Raw genomic sequence first — 10969 nt, forward strand, 5'->3', positions numbered from 1 at the left:
GTGTCTGGCACCTGATTTAACTTAAATATTGAACTCGGGTCCTAAAACTAAGACCCGTCTTGTTTGATAAGATTTTTTTCCCTATAATCCCCAGATCATGACTTGATGATCTGGTTACCTTGAGGTTAAAAATGCTGCCTGTTGCATGTAAATGCTCCGTTTTTGTATAGCGCCTTTCTAGTCTTTTCGACCACTCCAAGCACTTTTACACTACATCTCATTCACCATTCATTCACTGAGCTCAACAGAAACAAGTGTTTTGCCAGTTGTGTCGAGTGTTTCCTCTCACCAGGGCCTCCACCTCGTAGCTCTTCATCTTCCTCCTTGTACTTCTGGGGGTTTTCTTCCTGCTAGCCATGTTGGACCTTTTGAGGAGAGAGATGAACGTCCTGCAGGTTTCTCTCTCTCTCCAGCTCTCTGTGTACAGCACTCCTTACTCCTCCTCCCCACCACCTGTTACAGAAAACAAAATGTGTAAACAGATAGCTGCTGTAAGTTGAAAATGTCAAAGCAACATGCCACTGCCTATAGAATGGCTATTAGTCTGGTTTTAATCTCAAGTTTGGTCTCTTTTTAAGTTGACTCAGACTTTTTTTCAGGTCACGTTGTTGTTTAGACTTGGTATTGTCCTGAATCTGATTTGTCTCAGTCTTGTGAGCGTTTGTTTTGTCATGACTCTGACCTGTCACAGTTTAGTCGGTGTTGTAGGTGCCTGCATTTGGACTTGAATCGGGTCTTGTGGGTGTTGTGACTCGGATTTGTTTCAGTGTCAGCCACCTGTCGCACCTGTTACAGACTTTTGTTTTGACCAAGTCTAGAGGCTTTCTTTAGTAGACTGGCTGCTGTCAGTCAACTGTTATCGGTGTTGACCCCATTTGGACTCAGCTTTGACTTACACTCTTCAACTCCTCCTCCCTACCATTGACCCATTTTAGTCTTTTTTGGGGGGTGGGGGTTCCTCTAGTGGTGGTTGTAAAGCTTCATGAGGCTGTGATTATCCTAGAGGTCACAGTAGATTATTTTATACAACAAAAATTGTTGTAGCTAAATGAAGTGGCTGCTATCAGCACTGTTACGTCCCAGCTCACTAGGGGTAAGGGACGTACGCATAAAGCAGGTGTTTTTGGTAAGGTGGAAAAGCTATTTATTCACAAGAGGGTTTAGTACAAGGTTTAACAACAAAAGTTGGATACGTGGGTGCTGCGAAAACATGAACACAAGATAACAAAAAGAGATCCCTCCAGGGATCAATCAACAGGGATTACTACCTTATTCAAAACCAAATCCCAGTTTATGCATTTCCAATACTGTTTACCATCCTACAGACATCATGCATAAATATTCAAAAAACATTTTTAGAACAGGTGAAAATAACTTTTTATACTGTTTTGCAAAAAACTGCATTAGTATAAAGAGGGCATGTCTGTAAAGGGAAGTCAAGGAGATACCCATAGAATTCATTTCCATTCACGTAGGCGTCCTAGTGGAGTATAAGAGGTTACTTGGCCGGTTGACAAAGGTCTATATCCCCTTTTTGTATTTATATTATTTAATCCACATTCTCTAATGTGCTGGAGGACTCAAGTCCCATCTTTTTTCTGTTACCTCGTTTCCGTCTTGGTGAGTGTTTCATTACAGCCATTTCTCAGTCTTGTGGGTGTTTTGAGTCTGACTTGTTTTGTTCTTGGCCTAATGTTACTGCGGTCTTGACGTGACCCCTATTTGGACTTGAAACTGCTTTGAAATACTCTGTTGACTAATGTCTATATGATTTTCTTTGTAAAGAAATAATCTAAACATTAGTCAGACTACTGCTGTAGTCTCGGTCTCGAGGCCGGTCACAAGATGTTTTTTCTGATATCTCTGACTTGTCTTTGCCTTATGGATGTTTTGACTAGGACTTGTCTCGACTGCAGCCCATATGAACAGAACAGAGAGTTTTCCTACTCACTCCCTTAAAAATGGATTAGACGTTGTTGTTGGGTTGTTTTTAATTACTTAAAATACTCTAGATGTTCCTAGATTTGGAATTATCTGTTACATGTTTTAAGGATGCCAGACACCTGCCAGGCATTGGTAGGGTCATGTGATCATTAGGGGTCAGGGGTTGATTCACATTTATGAAAAGTAGAAAGTAAATCCCCTTCACATGATTGGTACTTGCTGACCGGAGATTTATTTTCCCCTGTTCTTTCACAGTCACCGTCTCTGTTCTGAAGCCGTGTGAGGGTTACTTTCTGATTCTCAAACAGGTCAGTTAGAGTTGTCTCCAGTCCTCCGTGTTCCCGTCGTCTCCAGGAAGACCAGAGCTCAGTTCTAACTATGAAATTGTATTTTTACATATTTTAATTCCCAGCTATTTAGGAAAAAAAGTCGAATCTCAAATTGCAATTTTAGTCAAGAAAATGTGTCAGTCAAGCTGGTCGTGGCGGAGCAGCACACACGATTGTTTTTAATCTTCCATTTCTGCTCAATATGCAAATAAACTCAGAGCAAATGCAGCAAATCACCTGAAGAAGTAGCGCTTTAGCACAATGTTTCACACAAACTGTGCAGATCTTCTGTCTTCAAAAATTAGCTTAAGTTTGTAGCTGGAACTTCAATTTACTCACAGTGTGACGTGATGTGTTGAACTGTGTGGTTAATTTTGTTTTGTGAAACCTCAGGATAATCATTTGAACCTTCCACCCATCAAATAAGATTCACATACAAGAAAAGGTCAAAAGAACACTAAAGCAGTGGTTCCCAACGTGGAGCCGCAAAAATAATCTGAGGAAAATAACATGTTTCTGCTACACAAACCTATGTTTCAATGAGAATTCCCAGCAGCCTCAGCTCTAACATGCTGCCACACTAAACTAAAACGGTGAATATCTTGGGGCTAAACATTTGCTTGTTAGCATTTAGCTCAAAGCTAAATGGGTCATAAGTAGATCTAGCCTTGTTTGTCACTGCAGTGAAGTGTATTGAAAGGGTACTCCAATTACTTTTGGTGATGTAGTTTTTAAGTGTTTATCAACAAATACTTCTACTTTCTCCACAGAGTCCAAAAAAACTGTGTGTCTGTGTATAAATTAATCCATCGCAATGTGAAAAATGCTTGTTTCACTTGTTAGATACAAAACCCTGTTAGGATTTTTTTTGTATGAGTGGAAGGTTCATATTGATTTTGAAGTTTGTTTTTTTTTAATTCTGGTTTTGTTGAAGGAAGCTTCATTGTAAAGTCCAGTGTTGATATTAAGCCATCTGCTCACTGTGTCCACAGGGTTAATTCTTTTTACTAAATACAATCTACATGTAGCAGCATTGTCTGTAATTATTCACAGTGAAGTTTCATTTTCTTCAATATACGTCAGGATGGTGAAGTCAGTCTGTCCAACAATTGGGTCCACAAATCTTTTCAGATCATCAAAACGTCCCGATCTCATTCCTGTTTTCAAGAGAATGAACCATTAAGATTTTAATGACTCCGTCAGCTTTCCTCCAGCACCACCCTCAGGACAAACTGTTAATATCTAAATCATAAGGATATTATGTTTGCAGATATTGCAGCTTCTAGGGGACAATGTCATACAAAATATACATTTTAATAGATTAGAAATAATATGATTGTTTCCATTTAATCCATCTAGCGCTCTGCCTGTGTTCGGAAAAATAATTTAAAGTTGACTCTAAGATGAACCGGACAGGAAGTAGAGTATCAGCACTGGACTGTCGGGCTGCAGATGCTGTTTGGTTTTTTTGTCTGTTTGTTTGTTGACCAGCAGTCCTGTTTCCTCTCTGCTGATGTAGAGCTGGACTCAAACTCACAGAGGGAACCAGTAGCAGCTCACTGTGCTCCAAACACCAATCAGTCAGCTTCCAGCTTTCTCCTGATCCTAATTTGACCAAATACCAGCTGGGCTTTAATGATGTAGCTATCTGTGTCTGCTACAGTTGTAGCTCAGCCTTGGGTTCTTCACAGGTCCAAAATCTTGGACCCGGTCAAAAAAGTACTTATCTACAGAAAACCTATAGACCTGTATGTGATGGACCTGACCAGGAGAGAGAACACCAACACTGACAATAATGCGAACCCGGCCCAAGTTGGGTCTTAGGAACCGAGTGGACCTGTGAAGACCTATAGTTCAGCCGTCTGTCTCATGTTGATTGATAATGTTGTACTGATGTACAATCAGAGTCTGAATGTTTGCTGTGAAACCCCCAAACAAAAACAAACCAAAAGTGTTAAACATGCACACAGAGGTCGACTGAACAGAAGTGAAATAAGCTGTAATTATGAACTAAATGCGTTTGTGCTTATATACCATATATTTAGTGCTCGGCAAAACTAAAAACTGGCAAAGTCATTTGCATGTTTTTGGGAAGTAGTCGATGCTAAAATCTTGGTGACATAGTAAATAACTGGCAAGGTACTGTAGCTGGTGAGCAAAATACTAATAGCCCACCTAGCTAGCGCAATTTCTGACAAGCAGTAGTTAAACAGTCCCGCCAGAATAGCTAGTTGCCAAGCTAGCTGGTTTGCTACTAGCTAATGTCGCGTTCAAACATCGTAAAAAACCAAAAGGGCGTGGCCACACCAGAAAGTGACAGCAAAATTCATCTGCGCATCTTCAGGTGGTGCTACAAGCTTGGTGATAAAAACATAACGTTTTATTCTTCAAATTCTGCAGACATGCTTTCTAGCAAGCTAGCCATGTAGCTAACAGAACAGTAACGCACAGTAAATGAAGGGAACCTATTTGCACTGCTGGGTGACTGCAGACAATGCTGCATCTCTTTGTGGAGCAGTTTATACTCCAGCAGAGCAGGGTTATATAAAACTAAATAGTGACACAAAGCTGATACGATAGCCTCCTCAAATTTATACTCCCCAGCTTTCCATTCCCTCAAATACTAAGATGTATTATGGCCATTGTAGGTTGAAAAGCAATACCAGAATTTGAAGAAGGCGGTAATATTCAGAGAAAAAAACGCAGAATATCGGAGATTAAGATTATAAATGTACAAGGAAACAAACGTATATACTTAAATACAGGACAAGACTCAGTACAGACATATGAGAAGAGGTGGAGATTCCAGATAGGCGGAGAAAGTATATGTCACACGTCATTTATAAATGTCTGCAGTTCTTTCCCAATTTTTTATGCTTTAGGTCTTTGAACAAAAGGAAGTATCTCGTAACACTGGTTGGTGAAAGTAGCTTATTCGTGATGGCTGTTATTAACATCTGAATACCCTGAGTACAGAGCCTTTAATAATTATTATTTTCTGAGCTTTTTTTTCTCATGTGGCTTTATTATCCCAGAGAATATTCAAGTTTTTTTCTCATAAATTTTTTTGTTTTTTTTCTTGTAAATTTACAGACTTTAATCTCAGAAATTCTGAGTTTTTCTCAGAATTTTACCCCCAGCTCTGTTATTTATGTATTTGACCTACAATGGCCCTAATAGCCAGTTTGAAGTCTACGCAATGACTTCTGACTAATTTGTTTCACTCTCAGTAGTGAATCCACTGATTGCAGAGATCAGACATTGAAATCAACAGATTTTGTCATAAGATTTTGCTGATAAATATGCTGTTGTGACCGGGACCTTTAAGCAGAGTGAAACAAGTGTTGTGTTAGGTATATCGCTAACAGCATGTAGAAAGTGTAGAATGAAGGATTAGCACTGCAAATAATGATTATTTTTACTATTGATTAATCTTAATTATCTTTGTGGTTGATTATTTCAAAAAAATATCAATAAAATCAAATGTCCAGCTTTAGTTCTCAAAGTGAAAATGTCAAACTTTTACAGAAGAAGCTCTGTGAAGTTAGTTTCTCTTAATTTAAACCTCTATTTTTATTTTCAACACTGCAGTTTAATCTGACACTGAAAACTAGTTTGATCTAGTCAATCAGTCGACCTCTAACTGTATCTGAGCTGTAACTGATCTTTACTTTCTGCTGTAGCGGTTTCATTATCAGGAATTAAAAACATATTCAACTATTCTGTGTACAAAGTGCTTGTTTCTCCTGCATTCTTGTTTTCAATTTATATACAATTACAATTTATATTTATAACTTCAGCTATGGAAACATTTTATATTATTACAACTGTGTTTTACCACATTGTCATTCATGATCTGGTTATACCAGTTTTAAAATCAAATTTAAATCAACTTTTATTTTCACATATACAATAATACACAGTACAACATATGCAAAATTCATTCTCTGCATTTAAACCATCTTAATTATGAGCAGTGGGCATCCATTGTGCAGTGCCCGGAGACCAACAGTAGATCTAATCAACTGGAGAAATTAACCTAACATATATATTTTTGATGGTGGGGGAAACCCAAAAAAACACGGGAAATACAGAAATACTCACATCACTCAAATAATCATATATTTGCTTATAACTACATTAGTTATAAACAAATATAAGTTAGTTATAAACCATTTATTACATGTATAATATACTGTTCATATAAATGCAGAGGGGATCCAAATAAAGTGTTACCCAAAATGAAAAATTACTGAAATAGAAGTCTGAGTTGAGCCTAAAATGGGGAATGATTTCCATAGCAACACATGGGGTGCCGTGTCAAAGCAGGTGTGTGTGTGTGTGTGTGTGTGTGTAGACAGGTTATAAATGTCATCGTTTATCTGCTTCATACTTCTACTCCGCTACATTTCAGAGTGAGATTTTCCTGCTTCTTATTTCTCTTATTTATTTGTTAACTTATGTTACTGGTTACTTTTTAAATTCAGATAAGTTAGGTTTGGTAAGTAAATAGCTAGACATGCTATTGTACGTTATCCGAGGCGAAATCAGGACATTTCAACATTCTCTAGTAGAAGGCAGAGTTATGATCACGATATCCCATTTATAGTGTGACAGGCTATGCTCCAACATAATTTATTTCCCCCAAATATCTAAGAAAAGAGAAGAAACCTGTAGCACGCCTCCAACTCTCTTAGATGCCAAAGTTGCACCTGGTTCAGGGAAAGAAATAGCTGGAAGTTTTGCCCATAATTTATGCAAAATATCATAAGACCAGAAATTAGGTGGATTAAAACAAGTAACAAATAAATGATGTTTGCAAACACCGTCATCTGTATGTGAAAGAGGTCAGAACCCACGAAGAAGCAAAAACCTGATAACCCTCTAAGGCCAAGTTCTCGACTGAACAGTTGTGAGAGAGCAAATAAAAGCACAAATCAAAGTAATAAAAACATATGAATGTGTGTTTATGGATCAATAAACTGAATTGATGTGAGGATGATTTCGTGTGAGCAAATAGCAGGCAGCTCTCACAGGTGATTATAGCTCGTTAAGGAAGTGAGATCCAATAATTTCATTAAGAGTTCAGGAAGCAAACAAACCAACGCTGCGGTTGGGAAATCCGAATCCCAACTCAGAATGTTGACACAGTAAATAATCAGACCAATAAAATCAGAGTGAAGTCTGTCAGAAGGTCAATATCTGAAGGGGTACAAAAGGAGGTGGCCTGGACCCTGACAGCCAGTCTGCAGGTCTGATCTGGTCTCTGAGCAGGATCTGTCAAGGTGAGTCTCTTCTAGTTGATGTACTATGGGATGGAAGGTAGAGATGGAAAAGATTCCTGCACTTTCACATCATCAAGGATATTGTATGAATACAGACTTGGTTGTGTTAGGGTAAAAATACTGTGCATTGAAAATATAACAGCATATCCATTCAATTTGAGATTAATTACATTAAATTTGGCTGATGTGAGTGAGGTATTGAGATTTGTTTTGTTTTGAGATAATTCCAACTGAGATATATCAAAGTTTCCCACTTGTACTGATGTTGGGCGATCAGTTCTGGCTCATAGTCAGCGTTCCAGTTTATGCCAAAGGTGTTGGATGAGGTTGAGGTCAGGGCTCTGGACAGAGACAGTCAAGTTCTTCTCTATCAAACTGTGGAAATGATTTCTTTATGGAGCTGGCTTTGTGCCTGGGGGCAGTGTCATTTTGAAACAGGAAAGGGACAAGCACAAACTTCTTTTCATTGGAACTAAACAGCCGAGACCAAAAGGACAATAACGTATGTGTTTCAAAAATCAACTTGTCTCCTCAGGAAATCATTATCCTTACCTTCATCTTCATCTTTATCATCCTCATGATGCCATCCATGAGTGTGACTCAGGTGTTCCTGCTGTTGGCAGTTCTCCACATCACCACATCACTTCCTGTCAGGTACCAACACCTGAACAAATCTGATTTATCCATGAGAAACTACAAACAAGTGATCTGTATTAAATACTATCATCTTCTTTAGTGTCAGATTTCCTCTGTATATGTTCTCCATTACAGAAATCCTCCTTTCATTCTCTTCTGGAGAAAGTTTTACTGTTTGCTGATATTGTGTTTTGTGTTTATTTTAAATGTGTAAACGTGACCTCAGGGATGACGATGAGGTGGAGAGTTTTCTGACTCAGATCAGAAACCTGAACGCACCGTGGTCTATGTCGGGGGTGAACTCTGCAGACACTCTGCTCAAGGCCAGACTCGGGTGAGTTTACACCAAAAGAAGAAAAACAAAGCTTCTACACTTATTGGTGAAGAAAATTAATCCTCACTTCCCTTTGGTGGTTATATAGGCACAAATGCAACAGCATAAGGTTTTAACTGTCCCTTCAAGCGACTCTAAACTATATATATATATAGCGTGTGTATATATATATATATATATATATAAAGTGGATCATTTAGCAGCTGATTAAGTTTTCGGAGTTTAAACGAACATCCTGAATTTGTTTAGGAACAGCAGGTGATCCAGCAGAGTTCAGTTTGCAGTTTTTGAAAGACAGGTAGGTAGACAGATAAATGATTGGTGTATTCAGATCCATATAGATGATTATTGATGTGATTGTGTTTCAGGCAACTGCTCTCTGCAGGTCTGGACCGCAGGAGGCAGCTGGGAGATATCGAGTTCTCCAACAGATACGCAGAGTTCCTGCGATCCAAAGCCAAACACAGCTCCATCTGTGCCTTTCTGCGCCGCATGGAGAGCGTCAAGAAGAGGTGTGAGACTTCAAACTTTATAACAGTGATATAACTGTGCGCAGTGCACACAACTGAAAAGCCCTGCGTCACATGCATTCAATTTAATTGTAGCAACATATTGAATGTTTTCTTATTTCATGACATTATTTTAAAGTTAAAATTAATCTAAAATCCATGTTTTATGCTTCCATATCTCATTAATAAACACACTCACTAACATTAGGTTGAAGAACTAATTTTCCTGTTGAGCTGCACAAAATGAAAGCTTGAGCTTACCCAAAACTAGTCCGACAGGCGGTAAGACGTTGCTGTTGGGTAGATTTGGTTTATTAAAGACACACATCTGAAACGTCAGATAAGTCGAGCCGCTGTGTTTAACTATATATATGTTAAACATTAATCATTACTAATTTGCAGATTTTACATATCTCCTCTCTCACTAAAATTTCTTGGGACTGTCCAGCTGCCAAAATCCAGAGGATATAAGAGATGTTGATACGAATGTTGATTTGTTCATCTAGGTTGCTTTCAATTACAGTGGATTCATAGCAATTAGCTTTAAATGCAGCAGCGAGAAAATAACTGACTATTATGTCCTGTGTTTGAACTCTCATGGTACCCAGAGGCTACTGCTCTATCCTTTATGTTAAACCTACAGTCACTAATCATGGCAGTGAAAATACTGAACACTCCTTTATCTTAATACTTTGGAAAGGCATTATTTTCCTGATATGCATTTAATGTGAATGTATACTGACATATATTGACTTAAGCTTAACAGTGCTTGAAAAAACAGAAAAGTAGAATACAAATAGTATTACAGTTAAACAGAAACGGTAAGTTTAGCAGTATCTGTTGTTTATAATGACTCTGTTGTTGTGATGATGTAATTATTGCTGTGGAAATGTCTGTTATGCTAAATGTATTGTATATAAAAGACAACATGAGTTATGATGACAGTTAATCTTTAACCATGACTGTGTTTTTGTCCACAGCGGGGTGGGAGGAGACATGGAGAGGGTGAACCTGCTGCTGAAACAGTACATGTGTCCGTCCGTCTACAACAACTGGGCGACTGACTTGTAGAAGTCACTCAGTAGAGACAGAGAGAGATGTAAAGCTGGTGTTAGAAGGACAAACACTTTATTATGTTCTGAATAAAGATCTTTATGTGCAGCTGTTCATCATATTTAATGTGGAAACAGATATCTTTGATATTAAACATTTTTATGAAGTACTTAAGGTGTTTCGTGTGTGTGTGTGTGTGTGTGAAACTGTATTTCACATTTATTTTAAGTTCCTAGTTTAGCTCCTGAGATTAGTTGCTCTGGCTCTATAGTACCTGGTACATTGTGGTCGAAACGAGAAAAGGGGCTATCCTCAAATGTCTATGAGATGTAAAACTCTCAGTAATCCAGGTCATGGTAAAGTATATCTAAAAGTACTGAGTCGAGGGCAACTGAGCCTGCTTTAGATTCTTTAAGATTTTGATATATTCTGATGACCCCATTACACCTGGCATGCAATCCTCATCTGGATATCCTATTTGGATAAAGAAAAGCACATGCAGGTTAATGCACAGAAACAGATCGACCAGACCACATATGGAGATGTCATGCTCACATATGATTGGATCTCAGCCAGCCTGGTGTAAATGCACATTTTGCTTAAAAAAATCAGCTTAGAAAGGTCACCTAACTCTGCCTGTTCATGCATTACATTACATTTATTCATTTATTCATTTAGCTGATGCTTTTATCCAAAGCGACTTACAATTGCTATACATGTCAGAGGTCACACGCCTCTGGAGCAACTAGTGGTGAAGTGTCTTGCTCAGGGGCACAATGGTGGATGTTTCGTAGTGGGAATTGAACCCAGGTCTCCCACACCAAAGGCAAGCATCTTATCTATGAGCCATCACCACCCCACATGCATACCATTTGTAAG

The sequence above is a fragment of the Micropterus dolomieu genome, linkage group LG22, assembly GCF_021292245.1.
Source record: "Micropterus dolomieu isolate WLL.071019.BEF.003 ecotype Adirondacks linkage group LG22, ASM2129224v1, whole genome shotgun sequence".
Lineage (NCBI taxonomy): Eukaryota > Metazoa > Chordata > Actinopteri > Centrarchiformes > Centrarchidae > Micropterus > Micropterus dolomieu.